At 43.7% G+C, this 21,847-nt stretch overlaps 1 non-coding gene across 1 annotated transcript; it reads right to left on the bottom strand.

The window, feature by feature from the left end:
• Positions 1-727: 727 nt before the first annotated feature.
• Trnaa-cgc (transfer RNA alanine (anticodon CGC)) lies at positions 728-800 on the bottom strand. The gene has a single exon. It is a non-coding gene; the product is annotated as a tRNA-Ala (tRNA).
• Positions 801-21,847: the final 21,047 nt, after the last annotated feature.

The following is a 21,847-nucleotide window of genomic DNA, read 5'->3' as shown; positions in this document are numbered from 1 at the left end:
GATATTACTTTCCAGCAAGCACTCGTACTTGTGACTATCATCATCCCTGACAACAGCAACACTCCACCTTGGTCCGTCACTACTGCTAGGCGTTAAAACTGCATCGTCAAGGAAGATATCTCGGAGACCTCGGAAGTATAATGACTGTTATCTAAACTAACGACTAAACGAAACGTAGGTCCTCGTGTAATGTACCCAGTGGCACCCCCCATACCACAACGTCAGATGATTGGCCTAAATGGCAATGACTAATGATGCAATCTGGCAACGTTCATTTTCCTCAGAGCCTCCACCTATGGGTAGGTCCGCTGAACCGCGGGTCGTCTGAAAGGACGTCTAATGTTGGGCCGCCTCTCTCTACTCAAAGGGAACTGCAAGGATGGTAGCCGCGCTGAAAGTCTGTGGTGCTGCAAACGACACGGCACAGTCCGTGTGGATACTTGTCTTCCCGCAAACAAGCCCGTTTCCTGACGGAAGGTACGATCCTCTATGGCCTGACGAATAATCCCTAAAAATTGTCCAATATTTTTCTTAATTTATGGACAGTTTTGGTGGTGGTGGTGGTGGTTAGTGTTTAACGTCCCGTCGACAACGAGGTCATTAGAGACGTAGCGCAAGCTCGGGTTAGGGAAGGGTTGGGAAGGAAATCGGCCGTGCCCTTTCAAAGGAACCATCCCGGCATTTGCCTGAAACGATTTAGGGAAATCACGGAAAACCTAAATCAGGATGGCTGGAGACGGGATTGAACCGTCGTCCTCCCGAATGCGAGTCCAGTGCGCTAACCACTGCGCCACCTCGCTCGGTGGCCAGTTTTGAGCTTGATGTCCTGCAATATATGTTAGTGACATAAACTCAGTCACTAGAACGGCATAAAAGGCCGAAACCTGGGTCGTAATTAAATAGACAACAATATTGTCAAATGGCAGTATGTTCATTCAAAAATGTAGTAACTGTTTCTAATTTTTTCAGGTGCATGGATTCCTTTTTATATCTTTCTGTCTGTGGCTCCTTCCCAACGTCATACAGTTTTGCTGCACTGAATGGGAAAATATGTTACACTTACCGCCATCTGTAATTTACTTGGCCGGCCGTTGTGACCGAGTGGTTCTCGGCGCTTCAGTCCGGAACCGCGCTGCTGCTAAGGTCGCAGGTTTGAATCCTACCTCGCGCATGGATGTCCTTAGGTTAGTTAGGTTTAAGTAGTTCTTAGTCTAGGGGACTGATGACCTCAGATGTTAAGTACCATAGTGCTCAGAGCCAGTTGAACCATTTTTTTGTAATTTCCTTATGTGCACGGAACTTTTCATATTTCTCAAGTTCGTCTCTTCCATGTAAGCAGTACCAAATTTGACTGCGCATCGTCGTTCAAGCAAGCCATGTTGCAGATCCACATGAGTCAGAGATGATCATAAAAGAGATACGAATGAAGATACCAATGAACATTCGTGATAAAGCAATGGTCTAAGCTGCCCATTGGGCCACCATAGATAAATAATATACAGCTCAGATTGCCACATGATGCCCTACTTTCCACTTCATTGGGTCGAGCTCACTATGTCATTTTATTAGATTACACTGTTAAATAATTTTTTTTCCAAACACGGTTTTTCTTAAATTACACATCAGAGGACAAAATGACTACTTAAGTATGGATCAGTCCTTACGGTCCGATCCGAAGTTCAAATCTTCATGCAACTATCATTTACTATGCAAACTTCACGTGAGCTTTCCTCCACGTCTTGCAGAACTACTGTCTCCCGGAGGAAGGAAATGGTGCTAAAAAGGCTTAGCGGCAATCTAGCAAATGTCTCTAGGAAATATATTTCAATCTATATGCATCATTTAATATAGAAAACTTTACTCAGATACCGCGAACTGCGATGTGAACGAATCACATCTGCGGTTACTGAACGATCAAAGAAGTAATGTCACTCTAATTCATAAATGAAGATTAATGTAAATAACTTCGAAGTTAGTGCTATTCTAATGACTGTGAGTCATTTTTTTTCTTCTGCTGCAGCTCCTAACTAGAAACTTATATTTTATACCTTTTCCTTCTCCATTCTGAGAAGCTGCGGTCATCAACACCGTAGTGCTAATGGTATACATACAGCGTGGTCAGAAACAGTCTGAAAAGCTTGTAAGGTTGTTGCAGAGTGTGCTGAGAAATAATTGTTGAGAAAAAATTCCACATGCCACGCCGTTTCCGAGTTAGGCTTTAATTGACCAATCAGGCTGTTGCGCACTCCTTTGTTCTCATAAGGTAGACGATAGCGCACGAGACTGCTCAGCCTGGCTCGGGTTCGATCCTTACTAGAGTGCCTTGTCCAATTTTTGTGTCACTCTCTTGTTCGGTTTTACGAAACAAAACGACGAAAACGTTTGACGACGCCGTCTCTGGCGGGCTGCTTGGATCTGCGCGGGCAATGGCCCGATTGACTAACTTGAATGCTAATAAACTCTGAAACGGTGGAACGTATCGAGTTTTTTGTGAACAACTATTTCTTAGCACAATCTACCCTGCATGCTTTTCAGAGGGCTGGTGAGTCACGTAAGACGTACCAACCCTTTTATTTAGTGAACGGTTGAAAATGTCGAAACGCGGTTTTCGACAAATGAAAGCGCGTAGAGAGGCACTTTTTTGGTTACTGTTTTTAGTGCTGGTATCAACGATCAACGGAGATATTCAAGCAAGTACGTTTTTTTTAATGGAATCCTATATTTTTTTATAACTGCATTCGATGGCTCTTGAGAAGGAAATTACAGTGATATAGCGTTTGTTAATGTTGACGTTGAAACGTATCGTTAAAAATCCAGAAATGTAGAATTCTGAGAGCACGGTGGCCGGAAACGGCATCAGCGGTGCGAACACTGTCAAGGAAAGCTCTTGAGCTACGATGTGTCAGAATGTCAACACTTTTGCCTATTTACTTTTCTGCTCTGCAGGCCGTTTATTTCTGCTTCAACATTCATTAGGTGCAGTCCTGTGTTGGATGTACTACTTTTATATGAAGGGCTCATTTCAATAGTGGTACAAGTCCATTACCTCCACTTTTCTGTCTATAATGCTTCTGAAATTAATTATCCAAACCAACAGAAAGAAAGGTTCATCTCTAGCAAGAAACCATATGCTTGAAAATTTCTGGTATCTCAACTGCAGATTTTTCAGCGCTCGTTTAACTTTAGGACTCTGTATCTCAAGATGAACAAAAATGGACTTGTACCACTATTGAAATAAGCCCTTCATATAGGAATGTAACAGAAATGCCGTAAAAGCAGTACAGCGGTACAGGGCTATTTATTCAGATCAAAATGGTTCAAATGGCTCTGAGCACTATGGGACTCAACTGCTGTGGTCATCAGTCCCCTAGAACTTAGAACTACTTAAACCTAACTAACCTAAGGACATCACACACATCCATGCCCGAGGCAGGATTCGAACCTGCGACCGTAGCAGTCGCACGGTTCCGCACTGCGCGCCTAGAACTTTATTCAGATCGCCAGTGTCCGAATTATTAAGACGCTAGAGCGGACAAGTTGCTGTAACGTCAAAAAGAGGACAAGAAAGAAGATTACAAGAAACAGAGAAAACGAAGAAATTGTTCTGGCTACGATGCTAATGAATCCGCAAAATGTTACGAGACATTCGCATCCTACACCGAAAGTAAAATGGTTCAAATGGCTCTAAGCACTGTGGGACTTAACATCTCAGCTCATCAGTCCCCTACACTTAGAACTACTTAAACCTAATCTAAGGACATCACACACATCAGTGCCCGAGGCAGGATTCGAACCTGCGACCGTAGTAGCCGCGTGGTTCCGGACTAAAGCGCCTTGAACCGCTCGGCCACAACGGCCGGCCACGATCCTATTGGGTCTTGCCCACTCGTGTCATATGGGGTGCCTAAGGGATTCTGCGTTCTCGGAATGCTATACAACACTTCAAGCAAATAAGATTAGTAGTTTTATTTCTATAAAGCAGATTGACAGTACTTTGATGTACAAAGGTGTCGCAAGCGATGGGAGACATGCAACGTAAATCCGAGTCCTTGCTATACACAGTGTTCAAACGAGCAGTGGATATGGATCACTACAATCTGATGTCGTAGCACACTCTGCTAGGCCGTGCTGATACTCCACTAATGTCCGGCCGCGGCTGGCAGAAGCGGCTCTTATATTTATTTCTTGCAGAGGTCGCTCCAGGAGCTGCGCGGTCCTTGTCAGTGGTCTGTTTGGCTGACGTCGTTTCACAGCCTTCTCTAGTCTTGCGTTCTTCTTCTTCGTTTCGGCGCTTGTGGTTACAACAGAACAACTCCATCGAGAAGAGACGTAAAATTCAAGTTTAAAAATCATTTTGTTTGTAACGAGAAACCAACCGACACTGTCCTTCGACACCGGGCGTCGCCGGAAGGACGTGACTACACATTGCAAAAACGAAATTGCTTATGTATATATTATGCTGTTTATTTCTTTACTACGAGCAATTGATTTTTATTGTTATCAATACACTGTCCAGTCGCATTAAAGTGATCACCTGTCGCAAGAAGAGAGACAGTGAACCTCTGGAAGGTATTGACAGAGATGTGGTGCCATGCCGACTCCAGTGCTGTGGCCAGCTGCGCTAGGTTTCTCAGTTGAGCATACATGGCGCGTACGGGCCAATCGCAGTGGTCTTACAGGTTTTCGATTGGCTTTAAATCCGGGTAATCTTGCGGCCAAGGGAGTACGGTAAATTCATCCTGGTGCTCTTAGAACCAGGCACGTTCACTGAGCGCTTTGTGACACGCTGCGTTGTCCTGCTAGTAGATGTCTATATACCGAGGAAAAACTAACTGCCTAAAGGGTAGACATGGTCCCCAACGATAGATGCATATTTTTGTTGATCATTGTGCCTTCCATAATGTCGGGATCGCCGAGAGAGTGATTCCGTCCGACAGCCCGAGGTCAAAGGGCAAAGCCAATACTGCGAACATTCCATATCTCCCACGCCAAAAAAACCCAAAGCTGTTCATACAAGTTCCGTTAGGCTCATGATCACCTTCTTCTTGGACTGCAGGGTCCCTCTGCTTATCGAGCTCCTCGGCCGTGAAACCATGATCAGTGCGCAATGCTATGAAGACACATTGCAGAAATTCTGCAGTTCAGTGGTTTGATTGGGTAACACTCCTACTATCTTTGTACAACCCGAATCTTTCACCGTGCTATTCTCACATCTTTGGCGACCTGAAGAAAGACATTCGTGGAATGTCTTCATGCTTGTGGCGATTAAACTATTCCATGGTCCTACTGTGGCGTGTGTTCCGTTTTCATTTGACTGCCCCCTTGTGACAGTTCCCATTTAAAGATCTTGGTGTGATACCTTTGGATGACCACTTTAACTGAAGCGAAAATACCGGATTTGAGTGATGAAATGTATGTGCATCGCTTAATATTTTATTTAAAAAAGACACAGAAAGCATATACCACAGCCATGAAAGCGAACACGCGCCTCCATTGCCGAAATCGCTAACTTAGGCCTGTGCCTTGACACTCGACTTGGAGGAATACGGTTCGAGTTCCGGTGGTAAATGAAATTTCATCTTCACTGGTGTGAAACACATCTCTACTACTGAAAAAGTGCTCATAGATCTTAAGGTATTCATTTTAGAGGCCACGTTCACTAGACATTCTTTTCTTGCTTTGGTCCATACTCTCATCCCAAAATATGAACTGGCAAAGAGGTTGAAGTAGAAGACGTTGGGTTGTTTGGGGGAAGAGACCAAACTGCGAGGTCATCGGTCTCATCGGATCAGGGAAGGATGGGGAAGGAAATAGGCCGTGCCCTGTCAAAGGAACCATCCCGGCATTTGCCCGGAGCGATTTAGTGAAATCACGGAAAACCTAAATCAGGATGGCCGGACGCGGCATTGAACCGTCGTCCTCCCGAATGCTGAAGTAGAAGAGATATATTTCATAATATCGAAGATGAACAACTACTCATATCTCTTAAGCTATGCGCTTTAGAGGCATCGTTTACTAAACAATTTTTTCCGGTTTTGGTGTGGTAGGGAAGTTGTCAATAAAGCTTATCGGTAATTTTTTTTTTATTTCTTCCTTTTTGACACCCTGTATATATTTTCACCTAGAAGAAGGTGTAATTAGATGAATGACGAACACTTAACTTCACTTAACGAAGGTTTATTCAGCACTTGCACATACAAAAGCGCGGAGCGAACTGCCTCCGGCCAGAACACGTACGGTATACATATACAGTTACAGAACATTCCAGTACAATGATTCTTGACATTTGTGAATATTACTAGAATGTACTCGAGCCGAAAATAGAAATTAAAATTTTACATTTCACGGGAGTTTTGAACTCGAGACCCTCCATGCAACCATTTGGTATCATAACCACTACATCACGGTGACTGTGCTACTCGGATTCTTCAGCGACCATATGAAATGAATTAAACGCACTGAAATGAAATTAATGAATCGATGGTGGGGAAATCAGTGAATGCTATGACAAAAAATGATATTCAGGGAAGTGGTGCTTTGACATTTACTAGCGGCCAACTAGTGTCACCTTTATTTAGCTGAGATCGGTGCGCAGATTGAAAGATAAACGTTTAATTTAGAAAGTCGCTGCGACCAAGACTGAAATCCTTGCGGGGAGCCCGATAAACCACAGGCCCCGACTATCGCAGTCGGAATTGGCGGCGTCACGCTAGCCCACCAAATGGGATGAGCGTGGTCGGAGTAGGGGTGACCGAAGGGCGCGCGCTGTGCGAGGGGTGCGGAGGGGGCGGGAAATGGGAAAAAAGTGTAGCAGAATTTATTAAAGGGCTGCGGGGGGAAGTGAATTCCGTGCACAATAAAACGTCTGGAATGGACATCTAACTGCAGCTCGCAGCAGGACCCCGTGGGGGACCGCCACGAGGGGAGCGGCGCTTTCATTATGGTGATGATGCCGCGCAATAACAATTATCGCGAGACCCAGGCACGCGGTGGCCACAAGTTAACACTCGTATATAATACCGCTCCTGAATTAAATTGCCATGACAGCGGTGTCGAGGGAACCGAAAATGGCGGCGGCTGCTTTAGTGTGCCTCGTTATACATCACTAGGCATTTCACACTTTGCTAAAAACCAGACGCCGGCGTGAGCTGAATGCGCAATCACGCGGTCAGCCGGCGCTGTGGAATGCTCGGAATCCGCAACATTCCAGCTGCGCGTGGCAGCGGCGGTGAGTTTGGCCGAGCCTGTGGTCCGGCTGACAACGGCACGGCTCGCCACTGTTCAATACTGTGTTTCATACGGAGGACGATTAAGCCTTGTTAGACTATTTCATAGGACTCTATACTGAGTCACAGTGAACACTAGTATATTATCTCAATGTAGAGTTGCAAAGCATCCGACTTTTTTGAGACCCAATTATTTTGTTTCTTATTGCAATCTTTCCTGGATTTTCCATCTTTGCAAGCAGTGTCGTACCGACGTGACTGCGCCCTGGCAGTACTGCCAAACTGCACCACTCCCTCCTCCGCTCCTACTTCTGCCCTCGTAAAAACGTGTTTCTGCATTTTTTACACAGTTTTAGAAAAATTTATAATATTGTAGGCACATTTATAAACAAATGAACCAGTACTGAACACTATTGCTTAAATGAAGCAGCGCGGGGTAGCCGCGCGGTCTAAGGCGTCTTGTCACGGTCCGCGCGGCTCTCCCCGTCGGAGGTTCGAGTCCTCCCTCGGGCATAGGTGTGTGTGTCGTCCTTAGCGTAAGTTAGTTTAAGTTAGATTAAGTAGTGCGTAAGCTTAGGGACCGACGACCTAAGCAGTTTAGTCCCATAAGATCTTACCACAAACTTACATTTACTTAAATGAACTATACTCATGAGAAATATTGCACAAAATACATTGTGTCGTTATAGTAAATGAATTACAAATAATAGTCCAACAAATTACATCGTCTTGTTTATTGTAGCTCCTCTCCATTGGCTTTCATATGAAGCATGATAAATAACATATTTTATTCGCTTCTCATAAATTCTTAATTAGGAATCAAAGAAAAACAGGCTGTAATTAAGAGATAGGAAAATACTCCTTTCTTGGAATTGTGTTTTTATTATAATTTCGCTTCGCATTTCCTTACTTTGAGCAAAGAACAATTAATGTTTATAGCATTATAGTAACGCTCAGTAGCTGTGTCGTAATGTATGGACAAAGCTGCTCGAACAGCGTTCACAAGGAGCTACAGTCCGATGTATTGTCATAAATAGGCTCAAAGCCGTATAGATGTACCGATAGGCTTGTCTCAACCTGTAATGTGAAAAAAATCACAATATTCAAATTGGAAGCTATATCAGTGCTCATCAGCTATCTCTCTGGAACTTCAAAATAGCTGTTTCGTTAACTATCTCCGCTGTCAGTATTCCTGCAGTATTTGGCACCAAAATCGGTTGCGTACAGTTCAAGGTAAGATACGGAATCAGGTGGAATGGTATGTGAGAATATATATGTGAGATCTCTTTTCCACTTCAGCTATTTTATCGAACACTTTGAAGCACTCCAGCCGTTCCACTCCTCAGTCGGCAGAAATCGGCAAAAATCGGCAGCCGGAAATATCACACCTGATTCAGCGATCGCTCCCCAGCATGTGAGATACTATTATCTGAAGCCAATTCGAATCGATCGTAATCGAAACTATTATTTTGGCTCGTCGGCTAAGGAGACACAGTACTCGAATTTGACGAACTGCCAGAATTTATCTTTCAGCTCGTTGCAGCAGTGTATGCGTTAAGATTACACAAGTCTTGGGATAGCGATATGCACATTACAGTTGGCGGTGGTATCGTGCACACAAGGTATAAAAGGGCAGTGCTTTGGCGGAGCTGTCATTTGTACTCAGGTGATTTACGCGAAAACTTTGTCCACCAGATTGTGGCCGCACGACGGAATTAACAGAGTTGAACTCGGAATTGTAATTGGGGCTAGACGTAATGGACATTCCATTTCGTAAATCGTTAGCGAATTCAGTATTCTGAGATGCACAGTGTCAATAGTGTGACGAGAATACCAAATTTCAGTGATTAGTTCTCACCACGGACAACACAGTGGCCGACGGACTTCACTTAACGACCGAGAGCAGCGGCATTTGCGTAGAGTTGTCAGTACTAAATGAGAAGCACCACTGCATGAAATAACCACAGAAATCAACGTGACACGTACGACGAACGTATCCATTAGGACAGTGCGGCGACATTTGGTGTTAATGGGCTGTGGCAGTAGGGACCGGCGCAAGTGCCTTTGCTAACACCACGCCGTTGCTCGCAGCGCCTCTCTTGGGCTCGTGACTGTATCGGTTGGACTCTAGACGACTGGAAAACCGTGGCCTGGTCAGATGAGTACCGATTTCAATTGGTAGGAGCTGATGGTAGGGCTCGAGTATGGCTCAGACCCCATTGAAGCCATGGACCCAGGTCGTCAACAAGTAACTGTGCAAGCTGATGGTGGCTCCATAACGGTGTGAGCTCTGTTGAAATGGAATGGACTGGGTCTTCTGGTCCGATCGAACCTCTTGCAGACCTTTTGGAGCCATTATGGACTTCGTGTTCCCAAAGGACGATGCAACTGTTATGGATGACAGTGTACAATGTCACAGGGCCGCAACTGCTCGCGATTGGCTTGAAGGCGATTCGAGAGAACGATTTGACCATCCAGATCCCTCAAGATGAATCACATCGGACGTTTGTGGGACATAATATAGAGATCATTTCTTGCATAAAATCCTGCTCCACTAATGCTTTCGTAGCTATGGAACGGCTATAGAGGCAGAGTGTCTTAAAATTTCTGCGAGAGACTTCCAACGTCTAAGTCGAGTTGCTGCACTACGCCGGGCAAATGGAAGTCCGACACGATATTAGGAGATATCCCATGACTTTTGTCACCTCAGTGTATAGCGAACGACTTTTCTCTGAATTTGGCCTTGTTTACGAAAACAAAATAAATCGCTTATTATGTCACTGCAGAGTAATTGGTGTCCATTCATCATAATTTGCCGAAATTTCAGTATGAGTACTAATTTTTTTTTGTTAAAATGAATAATAAACACTGTTTTCAATTGAAGATATTGTAAATAACCTGGAAGCAGTCTTGATCGAAACCGGTTACCACATTAAAAAAGTTATGCGAACAAGACCGCTTCCAGTTTATTTATAATAATTACAGATCGCTGTTTTCCTATAGAAGAACTATGATCTTTAAAATGTTGAAAATGTTGTGTTTATTTCGGTTAATGGTATCTTAATTGTGAATTAAATAAAGTCGATTTTATGAAACTTTCCAAATTTACGGAAAACTCGATACTCGTTGGATATATACCTGCTATTCGGTACGCAGTCGGTAGTAAAATGTGTTCAGATACTACACAATTGGATAACCTTTTCATCTCTACTTTGATTTTGTGGTTAATGAGATGAAGATAATAATAGTCATAGTGACAGTCGAGAAACAAACGCGGTTGCAAACTTCTTAAATCCGCCTTGTGATTTTTTGGTATTTATTATTGGGTACCAGTCGAATTAAGCTTTGCTTTCACTCGTTAAGGTATGTACCGGGATATTTACGCTAGGTAGTGAGCCAGTGTTACCTACTGCTGCTGCATGTCCCAATGCCAAAAGAATTTCTTTTGAGGTAGGAGGTTTAGTATGGAGGGGTGCGGACACTTTTTTGAAAGGATAGGAAACGTCACAGTGATAATTTCTCCTCCCAACAGATTGTCTTCAGTGGCTTATTTCACTGTCGATGCGGAATACTTGGAACCAAAGTCCATATTGTTCTCAGCACAACCTACCTTACAAGATTTTGAGACCGTTTCCGCCAAGCACTTAAATGTGAATTGCAGAGTAATCATGTAGATGTAGATGTAGATGTAGACCACCCTGTATACTACCAGTTGCAAGCGAACTACCTGGCCGAGCGAGGTGGCGCAGTGGCTAGCATACTGAACTCGCATTGTGGAGAACGACGGTTCAAACCCGCGTTCGGCCATCCTGATTTAGGTTTTCCGTGATTTCTCTATTTTTCGGGTAAATCCCGGGATGGTTCCTCTGAAAGGGCACGACCGACTTCCTTCCCTACTCCGATGGGACCGATGACCTCGCTGTTTGGTCCCCTCTCCCGAATCAACCAACCAACTAACTACCTGCTGACATGAAATAATTTTATGTACTTTCTGTACTGTGCTGCCACAGCTGTTAATAGTTTAAAGTATATGTAAAAAACCACATCTACTGCTGTTAAGAAATGCTTCTGTTTCCACTACTGGTACTTCATCAAGCATTTTCGGGTGCCAGGTGTCTAGGACTTTGTGGCGATGTCATACACAATCAAACACTGTTCGGAATGTCTTAGTATTTTGCTTTTAATATGTAAGAAACTATCAGCTTCGATTGCGGTAATGAAACCAACCTTTACCTAGGTTTCAGCCCAAATAATTGAGCCTTCTTCAGGAGATATACCTGAGTCTATAATTTGTCTAAGAGGTCATGGTGTAGAAAGAAACTAAAACAGCCTGAATAGGCACATTTTTAAAATGTGACTACGCCTATTCAGGGAGTTTTAGTTTTATTTCTGTACCACGCCCTCTTAGACAAATTACAGATTCAATTATATCTTCTGAAGAAGGCTCAATTATTTGGGCTGAAACCTAGGTAAATGTTAGTTTCATTACCGCAATCGAGGCTGATAGTTTCTTATATATTAGATTATCACGATTGCTGACTGTGCTGCAATGTTGAAAGTACAAATATTTTGCTTTTGACCCAACTGGGAGGAGAGTGGCCACGGTGATGATGTGTTATGGGGGAAACGAGATGGGGAACTGGAAGTGAGGGGCGAAGTTTGGGCGGTGGTTTGTCGAGTTCGGGAAGGAGGAAGGGCCCCAGTTGAGTTACTTACACCCTTCCCTCTCTGACCTTAGTTACGCCCCCGGCAACCTGTGCAGATATGCCAGGTGAGCGAGACAGGATTGTATGGGTCAATATCAATTAAACTCTCCAACAGCCATGTAAACGAAATGTTATTTTATTTTATTTTATTTTGAAGGCTGTCAGTTTCGGCATTCGCCTATACCACCTTCAGGCCCCATACGCAACCTTTCAAATAAACGATTATGTCAAATAGTCCCATAAAACCCTGGATGTTGTGAATTCGCCGGCCGCGGTGGTCTAGTGGTTCTAGGCGCGCAGTCCGGAACCACGGGACTGCTACGGTCGCAGGTTCGAATCCTGCCTCGGGCATGGATGTGTGTGATGTCTTTAGGTTAGTTAGGTTTAAGTAGTTCTAAGTTCTAGGGGACTGATGACCACAGAAGTTAAGTCCCATAGTGCTCAGAGCCATTTGAACCATTTTTTTGTTGTGAATTCAATCGTTTCACTAGTGCTTCATTCTAATACTTGATACCAACTCAACAGTATAATTTGGAGTGATGCATATGGGACCTCAAGATGGTATAGTGGAATGCCGAAACCGGTAGCCTTCAAAATAAGATAAAACGACGTCTCAGTTACACGGCTCTTGGACAGTTTCATTGGTATTGACAATTACTTAAGCAGCCGATGTCCCCTGTCCGTGATGAATCAAGAGAGATAGGATTGTACGTGGTTCGCAGAGCAAAGATTCGAAACAAAACCTCCCACTTCCCAAATTAGCTGGTGTGGTTGGTAGATTTGTTTGATTATCTTAAGAGCTCAGGGAGCTGAGTGAGTATGGATGCAGGGACAGTTTCCTCCGCGAGCGCTGGTCGCGCCGGAGCGCTCGAGCACCCGTGGCGCCCGGCGCGCGTTGTGCTCTGCGGGGCCACAGCCGCGGGAGAGAGCGACGCGCGGCGCGCCGATGACTGGCAGCAGCAGGGCGCGCAAAGTGGCGGGGAACGCTGCCATCGACCAAACAATGGCGCGCCCCTTTGGCCAGTGCCGGTGCCGGTGCCGGTGCCGGCTTCAATTGCCTCTATTGTCTGCCGCGGCGCCGCCCCTCCCACCCACCAACTATCGACGGCGCCACTGTCGTCGTCGCCCCGGCACAGTAACCCACAACCGAAGCGTTCAATTGCTCATCTTCGCTTAACCCTCTCACGGCAATTTCTTTTCCCGCCATAAAAGAACGCTAAAATTTTTGTATTGCCTGAAGTATGAGAGTAAAAAGACTATTCGTTTACTTTCAGAATTTTTAGTTCGACTTCCATCAACCTTTTTTCTTAATTGGGACTTCATCTCTAGACCAGCAGTGTACTGACTTGCTAGTACCGCGGACCTTAAACTCTTCACTGTAACAGCGTTAGACCCACAAGGAAAATGAAACCATATACGTTAATTCACAGAAATACATAAAATTGTTGCTAACCTTCGTTGAAAAATGTTATATACAACATGAACAGCAAGGATCCAAACACACTTCCCTGGGGCATACTCGAAGTTACTTCTGCATCTGATGATGACTCTCCATCCAAGATAACATGCTGTGCCCTACCTACCAAAAAGCCCTCAATCCAGTCACAAATTTCACATTATACCCCATATGATTGCACTTTTGACAATAATTGTAGATGCGGTACTGAGACAAATGCTTTACGGAAATTAAGAAACACTGCCTGCCTCTACCTGGTTGCCTTGATCCTAAGCTTTCAGTATGTCATGTGAAAAAAGTGCTAGTGGGATCTCACATGATCGATGTTTTTTAAATCCATGATGGCTGGCATTGAGGAGGTCATTCTGTTCAAGATACCTCATTATGTTTGAGCTCAGAATATGTTCTAAAATTCTACGACAAATCGATGTGAAGGATATTGGACTATTTTTTTTCGGATCACTTCTATTACCCTTCTTGTAGACGGGCGTTGCTTCTTGCGACTGTCGTTGCTAAGATTGTAGGGTAGGCAAGTTTCAGAGGCGGTAGTATGGGTCAAAACAAAAATAAAAGTCTAGTAAACATGGCCTCTAACATGCATACCTTAAGAGCTGTGAGTATTTGTTCGGCTTCGATATTGTAAATCACTAGAAAACGGGGTCCCGGGTTCGATTCCCGCCCGAGTTGGGGATTTCCTCTGCCCGGGGACTGAATGTTTGTGTTGTCCTCAGCATTTCATCACCATCATCATCATCATCATCATCATCATCATCATCCGTGACAGTGGCTGGATTGGACTGTGTAAAAATTGCACTGTGTAAAAATTGGGACTTTCCACGGGCGCTGATGACCGCGCTGTTGTGCGCCCCAAAAACCGAACATCATCATCAACTGCAAACTCGTTAGTTTCCATAGTTTCGGAGGAGATAGTATGGACCAAAACAATAAAAATAGCTATGACCTCTTGATCAGTAGAAAAGATGTGTTTTATAGCAGCGAAGATTTCCACCTCCATGCTTAAACGTTGGAATCAAGCAATCAGGATTGTAGGCTTCTTTTGCCGTTCTCCAGAGGTAAAACCGGCCCGATGTTGGAAATACCAAAAACATTGATTCGTCGGACCATATGACGTGTTTCCACTGATCAGCCGTCCAGCATTTATGCTCCTGGCAGCATGTTCTACGCTTCTTTGCGTTGGTTGTCGTCACTAATGGTTGCCGTATAGCAGTTCTTCCATGAATATTCGCTTTATGGAGTTCTCGGCGTACAGTGTCGATAGATACGGGGTCTCGAAGATAGCTGTTGAGCTCAACAGTCACTTTATCCGCCGTAGTTTTGTGTTGTTTTGATATAATTCGTGTTAGCGTACGACGATCTCTGTCATTTAGTTTTGATTTGCGCCCACTATTACGTTTACATGATGATGTTTTTCCATGTTTTTTTGTAGGCTGTCATGGCTTTTGAAACAGTTGCTCTTGCAACATTTAATAAGTTAGCTGTCTTGGTTGATGATGCTCCAGCTTATCGGGCCCCGACAATCTGCCCTCTTTGCGACGCTGTTAGGTCTTTCATTGAACGTTGACCTCGGCCTCTGAATGCAAATGCGAAGTTTCGCTCGATCAGCGCACGGGCGGCAGCAATCGTCGCCGGCGACGTTTCTTTCGGTCGTCATTGTTACTCGGATTTCAGTTTTTGCACGAAATTAAAATGATAGCGAATAATAAGAACTTTATTTATAAATCAGCCGCGGGCGCCAAAAAGGAACGCGAGCTGCATGCACCCCGCGGCTTACCGACGGCTCGTCTGGGGTGGTATGTGCAGAGCTCAATTACCTGAAGAAAAAATATTACCATATACGAGAATTTGTGTCGCACCATTCGGTATAAACGCCGATTGGCCGTATTGTCACAGAAAATTACTGCCTGATGCCTGGTCCGTACTGAATACGCACAGTCTAAGAAAGCGACATGTGCCTTACCTGTGTTGTTGACAGTCAAACACAACCATCCCATTACTACACCTGTACAAACACGTACACATACATACATTTTTGTAATATGTATAGAATGGGCGAAAAATCGCACAGTGGTGACATCATTTACTGGAATGCGTATATAAGAACGCTCATTATATTTGTTCACTTTAAAAGAAGTCGTTTTCAGGAGTTCATGTTCTGTTTGTCGATTCACAGTGTCGATTCTGCAGTGGTTTATAGTGGAATCTAGTGGATACGGAATGCATTGCGTATAGATTGTACCGAGACAGCTGACTTCCAATTTTGATGCTCTTATTGGGTGGTCGGCTGCTCGCTGTGTGGTTTCCAGTAATGGCTTTTGTAAATGAGTATTCGGTTGAATACTGCGACACCCTCTGCCTCCATGCGGGGCGTGCGTGTGATGTGGCCGCAGCAGATTTCCGCCCTGTGGTTCCTGTGGCGGAACCCGCTGCCGGCTGCAGCTTTTGATGTGCTGTGGCCCTTCCTCTTTGTTTTGTCAGCGTTTAGAGGCGCGGCTTGCTGCTGCATTGTCGCCCTTGACCCCTCGGTTTTAGAATCGCTTCATTAGGCGAGCAACCGTTTGACTAATAGGACGCTTGCTCTTGTAATGCGAGCAGTGAGCATACGCAGCTTTCGGTATTGTAGAACTATGCTAATTTGTAACACGCAGTAATTTTATGTGACAATACGGCCAATCGGCGTTTATACCGAATGGGACGACACGAATTCTCGTATATGGTAATATTTTTTCTTCATATTTGAGCTCTCCACATACCACCCCAGACCAGCTGTCGGTAAGGCGCGGGGCGCATGCAGCTCGCGTGCCTTTTTGCCGCTCGCGGCTGATTTATAAATAAAGCTCTTATTATTCGGTATCATTTTAATTTGTCCAGAAACTGAAATCCGAGTAACAATGGCGACCGAAAGAAATGTCACCCGCGACGATTGCTGCCGCCCGTGCGCCACCAGCGCCGGCTGATCGAGTGAAACGAGCTGTTGTGCATCATCGGCACTGTACGAAACTAACATGTATTTTGTTTTGAATTTCGGTGAGTGTGAGAGCCTTTTTTATTTGATACGCTTCAGTTCACAAAGCTACATAGTTTGTATGCAACACAATAATGCTTCAGTTGTTGCAGCATTTACTCCGTGTTGCGGGCTTAACAACTTTCACGGGGGCGGGGGGGGGGGGGCGGGGGGGGGGCTATAAAAAAACATAGAAACATAGAGTATGTTACTAGAAGAAAGTAGAGTGTTTAATGATGCATGGACACATTTATACTTTTTTATTGATTGTAAAGAAAACACTTGTGCTCAGTATGTCGATAATCTATTGCTGCTCAAAAAGAACATAATCTCAAACGCCAATATGATAACGAGTATAAAGCTAAATTTGAATGTCTTGTGACTGATTTACGGAAAGATAAAATTAACGCACTCAAATCGTCACTAAAGAAACAACAAAATGTTTCTAAGGTTCAATTTAAAATAACGAGTCGCGTGTACGTGCGAGTTCGAGGTAGGTGAAATACTTGTGAAGTCTAGCCGACTGTTATACTGACAGCGAAGTAGTAAGACAACGTGCTTTACTTTCAGCTGAGATGTGTCATGAACAAAAAAATTAAATATTCGTTTACCTAACAGAATGTGCTCCCGGCTTACTGAGCACTTGGACAGTAATTTATGGGGGCAAATCAGGAAAAGGCACGATTATTTGAATGGTTTTCTTTAGCTATCGATGAAAGTGATGACGTTTCAGATCCTGTGAAGCTACTAATATCTGTTCCCGTAATTGATCATAACTATAACATTTTTGATGAGCTTTTACAGTTATACAGTTTGAAAGGAATGACGACAAGGGAAGATTTATTATGCCACTTCCTGGCAGATTAAAACTGTGTGCCGGACCCAGACTCGAACTCGGGACCGAGTTCGAGTCTGGATCCGGCACACAGTTTTAATCTGCCAGGAAGTTTCATATCAGCGCACACTCCGCTGCAGAGTGAAAATCTCACTCTGGAAACATCCCCCAGGCTGTGGCTAAGCCATGTCTTCTTTCAGAAGTGCTAGTCCTTCAAGGTTCGCAGAAGAGCTTCTGTAAAGTTTGGAAGGTAGAAGACGACGTACTGGCGGAAGTAAAGCTGTGACGACGGGGCGTGAGTCGTGCTTGGGTAGCTCAGTTGGTAGAGCACTTGCCCGCGGAAGGCATAGGTCCCGAGTTCGAGTCTGGGTGCGGCACACAGTTTTAATCTGCCAGGAAGTTTCATATCAGCGCACACTCCGCTGCAGAGTGAAAATCTCATTCTTTATTATGGCACTTTGAACGAGCGTTAGTATCAATGGAATTACGACGGCTAAAATAGGTAAGCGCTACAGCTGATGGGGTCAGAAACATGCGTGTGCAAAACAAGCGCCTGGTGGATAGAATTAAAACTAAAATGACAGCTAAAATACGTAAGCGCTACAGCTGATGGGATCAGAAACATGAGAGTGCAAAACAAGCGCCTGGTGGATAGAATTAAAACTAAAATGACATAAATAAGATGCGATATTCTATTTTTTTCCATTGTATTTTCCACCAAGAAGAGTTATTCTGCAAAGATCTTGCATAGACAGAAGTAATGGACATCGTGATATTCACAGCAAACTTCATAAAAAAATTGATACGTTGCCAATTTCGACAGTTTCTCCTAGATATGAAACCAGATCAATGAAATATTCTGTATTATACTAAAGTGAGATGATTAAGAAGACGTGCAGTATTGAAAAAAATTTTTGGTCTCAGGTAAGAAGTCAATACATTAATGATAGAAAAAGGCAAATGTGTTCCAGAGTTTACAGATCCTCAATGGCTAATAGAGCTTCCATTTTTGGCAAATTTAACTAACGAGTTAAATATGATGAATATTAGGCTTCAACGACGAAACAAACTAATATCTTATATGCACACACACGTAAAGGCATTCCAAATTAAAAACAAGGTCCTCGTAAAACATACTGGCGAGAAAAGCTAGACCATTTCGCAAATTGTAAAAAGCTGGCAAGGAAGTTGGAATAAATTCTCACCAGGAAAATAATAAAATGAAATACATTTCATCGTAGAAAACTGAAGAATTTTGAAAATCCTTTTTCGATGTTGGGAACGTATCTAGTAGTTTACACATGAATGTGATATATTTTCGGTCTAAGACACTCGGAAAATGCTCTTTCTATGAAATCAATGATCTTGTTTAATTTTATGGTAATTTGCCACCAAATTTTTGAAAAATTGAAAAGGTTTGTTCAGCAGATGATTACAATTTTTGGCATCACTTACTTATGTGAGCAAAGCTTTTCTATTCTTAGGTAGAGAAAAAATAAATATTGTTCTCGTCTAGAAGATGAGCATTTAAGTGCCATTCTCCAAATTTCTACGACAGAAATAAAAGAAAACATTCGACAAATAGCAAGTCAAATACAGCCCCAAAAGTCATATTAAATTTTAACTCGACTCACCTGTATAATTATTCTGAAGTTTTCATTTAATTATTCGAAGTTTTCATTTAATTTGTCAGATTTTTATTTCGTTTTCTTTTTGTCATTATTCTTACTTATTAATAAAATGATGACTTAAATGTAAAATTAAATATTTGTATTTTAGCATTTTTAATATCATCCACATGGTTGAAGGTACACAAAATTATTACCAAGGGCGGCCCACCTTTATTTCATTTTGCCCCTATATGGCCCTAGCATGCTAGAAGGTTACCGACTACTGTTCTAGCCAGTGAAAGTACGAGGGGCACTAGAGGAATAAATCCGACGTTTACGTTAAATTATTTGATATTCAAAAAGTACTGAACATTCATGCGTAGATACTACGACAAGGAGCAGAGGTTTTCATTACGAAACTTCTACATCTGAGGTAATGACATGAGTATAGAAAGTAGTGACAGCGAATGTAACAATTACAGGCCTCGCCGATTGTGGAGTGTTTGTAGTGAAACCGTTCTCCAGGCTGAAAATGCTGAACACTGTGACAGTCAAGCTTGCAAAAATTTGTGGTGTATGCGTTATTAATAAATAAGCAGCTAGTCAGGCAGCAGCAGCTGGCCGAGACACAAGCAGCAAGAGGGAAGTAACCGCTTTTATGACATTTTATGAGTTTCTAATGTGGAACGAGTGATATAGTTTCATCTGTGTGCTTTGGCAGTTTAGTTTCATGAATTTCTGCATGTTAATTTAATATTTGATAGGCACAGTTCTCGCGTTTGCTTTTGTGTCGGAAAACAAACCGATTTCGTGACTGATTACAAGTTCCTGATAAGGAGCGAATTATTCGGTCTCAACTGAGTACTTTGGAAGTCCAGTTATTGAATCTTTGCGTGTTAATCTAATTTATTAGATACAGTTCTTGCATTTTTTCCAGTGTCTAAAAAGAGTTATCTAGTGCCTGTCGACACTCCTTTGTTTGTCTCTATAGTGTAGTTTCCCACGATCTTTAGTATGGATAGGAACTTTGATAGCTGTGTGCGGATGCGAGCCAAGTTGATGACACCTCGCTCTCTGCTCCAACTTGTGATGACCAGTTACACAGCTTGCAGCTGCGGTGGATGAGCATCACTGTTGTGGGCTGGCCCTGGGGATCCGACTGACGTCCAGCATGGCCCACGAGTCCGCCAATCGGTCCGCACTGGTGACCAACCCAGTTACTGCCGTTCACCACTCACCAGTGGTCGAATGGGAGATCACGTGGTGGGTGGCGAAAGACTTCCAGGGGGCCGAACGTAAGGCCTCTGCCGTTAGTCTGACGAACAGGTACCAGCCAGATGCAGTAGCTTGTTCTATTTCAGAGAGAACCTCTCAGCCTGAAAGATTCGTCCAATCGCAGAAGGTGGCATAATTGGTAGCTGGGAGCTCCTATGTTAGGCGTTTTATGTGGCCCCTAAGGGACCTGGGTGCCAAGGAGGGGAAGAAAGCCAATGAACACTCCGTGTGCATACTGGGTGAAGTCATTCCAGACGCGGAACGGGCCCTTCGGGGTGCCCTCAAGACCAGCCAACTGCGGGTGGTGGCTCACGTCGGTACCAATGATGTGTGTCGCTCTGAATCGGAAGAGACTGTCTAGTTGCGAGTGGCTATCAGAAGTGATTGGTAAGGGCTGCCAGTCGTACTTGCGAGATGAAAGCAGAGCTCACGATTTGCAGCATAGTCGACAGGAGCGATTGCGGGCTTCTGGTACAGAGCCGAGTGGATTATCTGAATCAGAGGTTCAGACGGTCCTACGACCGTGTAGGCTGCATATTTCTCGACTTGGGACTTTCGGGTTCCGCTAAATAGGTTAGGAGTCCATTACACGCAAGAGGCGGCTACGAGGATAGCAGGGGCTGTGTGGCGTGGACTGGTTTTTTTTTTTTTTAGGTTAGGTCTCGGGGAAACACAAAAAGAGTTTCACTCTCAGAGGGTGAAGGTCGAACACGGGAAGAACGCACATCTAGCAACCATGGGTATAACAGTTGTAACTTGTCACAGCTGTGTTGGGAAAGTCGTTATAGGCAGTGAAAGCGAGCTAAAGCCGAAATTTTTTCTAAGGACCTAACGGCCATCAGAAGGATATACTAAACAGAGTTGGCGGTGGCGTGTTTGTTACTGTTAGAAGTAGTTTATCTTGTAGAAAAATTGAATTAGATCGCTCCTGCGAGTTAGTATGGGTAGAGATCATTTATGGCAAAAAGAATAAAATAATAATTGGATTCTCTTACCGACCTCCCCACCCAGATGAAACAATTTGCTGAAAGGTTCAAAGGAAACTTGTGTCTAATTTCAAACACGTACGCGACTCGTACCCTCGACATGCTGGCGAAAATAAATGTTTAAATTCGGAGGTAAGCATAAAACATCATCAGAAATTGTGCTAAACGCATTCTCTGTAAATTATTTCGAGCACTTAGTTCATGAGCTCACTCGAATAGTAAACGGTTGTGAAAACACACTTGGCCTCCTAGTAACAAATAATCCTGAGCTAATTACGAGCATCAAAACGGATACCGGATTAGTGCACACAGGGTTTTCGTAGCGAGACCGAATACCGTAACTCCCAAATCCTCCGAAAATAAACGAAAAACATACCTGTTCAAAAAAGCAGATAACAATTCGGTTACCGCCTTCCTGAGAGACGAATCCACTCCTTCCAAATTAACAACGTAAATGTACACCAGATGTGGCTTGAAATCAAAGAAATAGTACCAACAGCAACTGGGAGATTTATACGAAATACTCGTGAGTTAACAAACGACCGAGCTCATCCCTCATGGTATACAAAACGAATTAGAACAGTGTTGCAAAAGCAACGAAAAAGCATGCCAAATCTAAACGAACCCAAAAGCCCCAAGATTGGCGGTCTTTTACAGGTGCTCGGAATCTAGCGCGGACTTCCGTGCCAGATGCTTATAACTGTTTCTACAGCGAAACTTTGTCTCCACAC

The sequence above is a fragment of the Schistocerca nitens genome, chromosome 4, assembly GCF_023898315.1.
Source record: "Schistocerca nitens isolate TAMUIC-IGC-003100 chromosome 4, iqSchNite1.1, whole genome shotgun sequence".
Taxonomy (NCBI): Eukaryota; Metazoa; Arthropoda; class Insecta; order Orthoptera; family Acrididae; genus Schistocerca; species Schistocerca nitens.
Note: the sequence above shows the minus strand (reverse complement) of the source record. Positions and strands in the feature narration are given on the sequence as shown.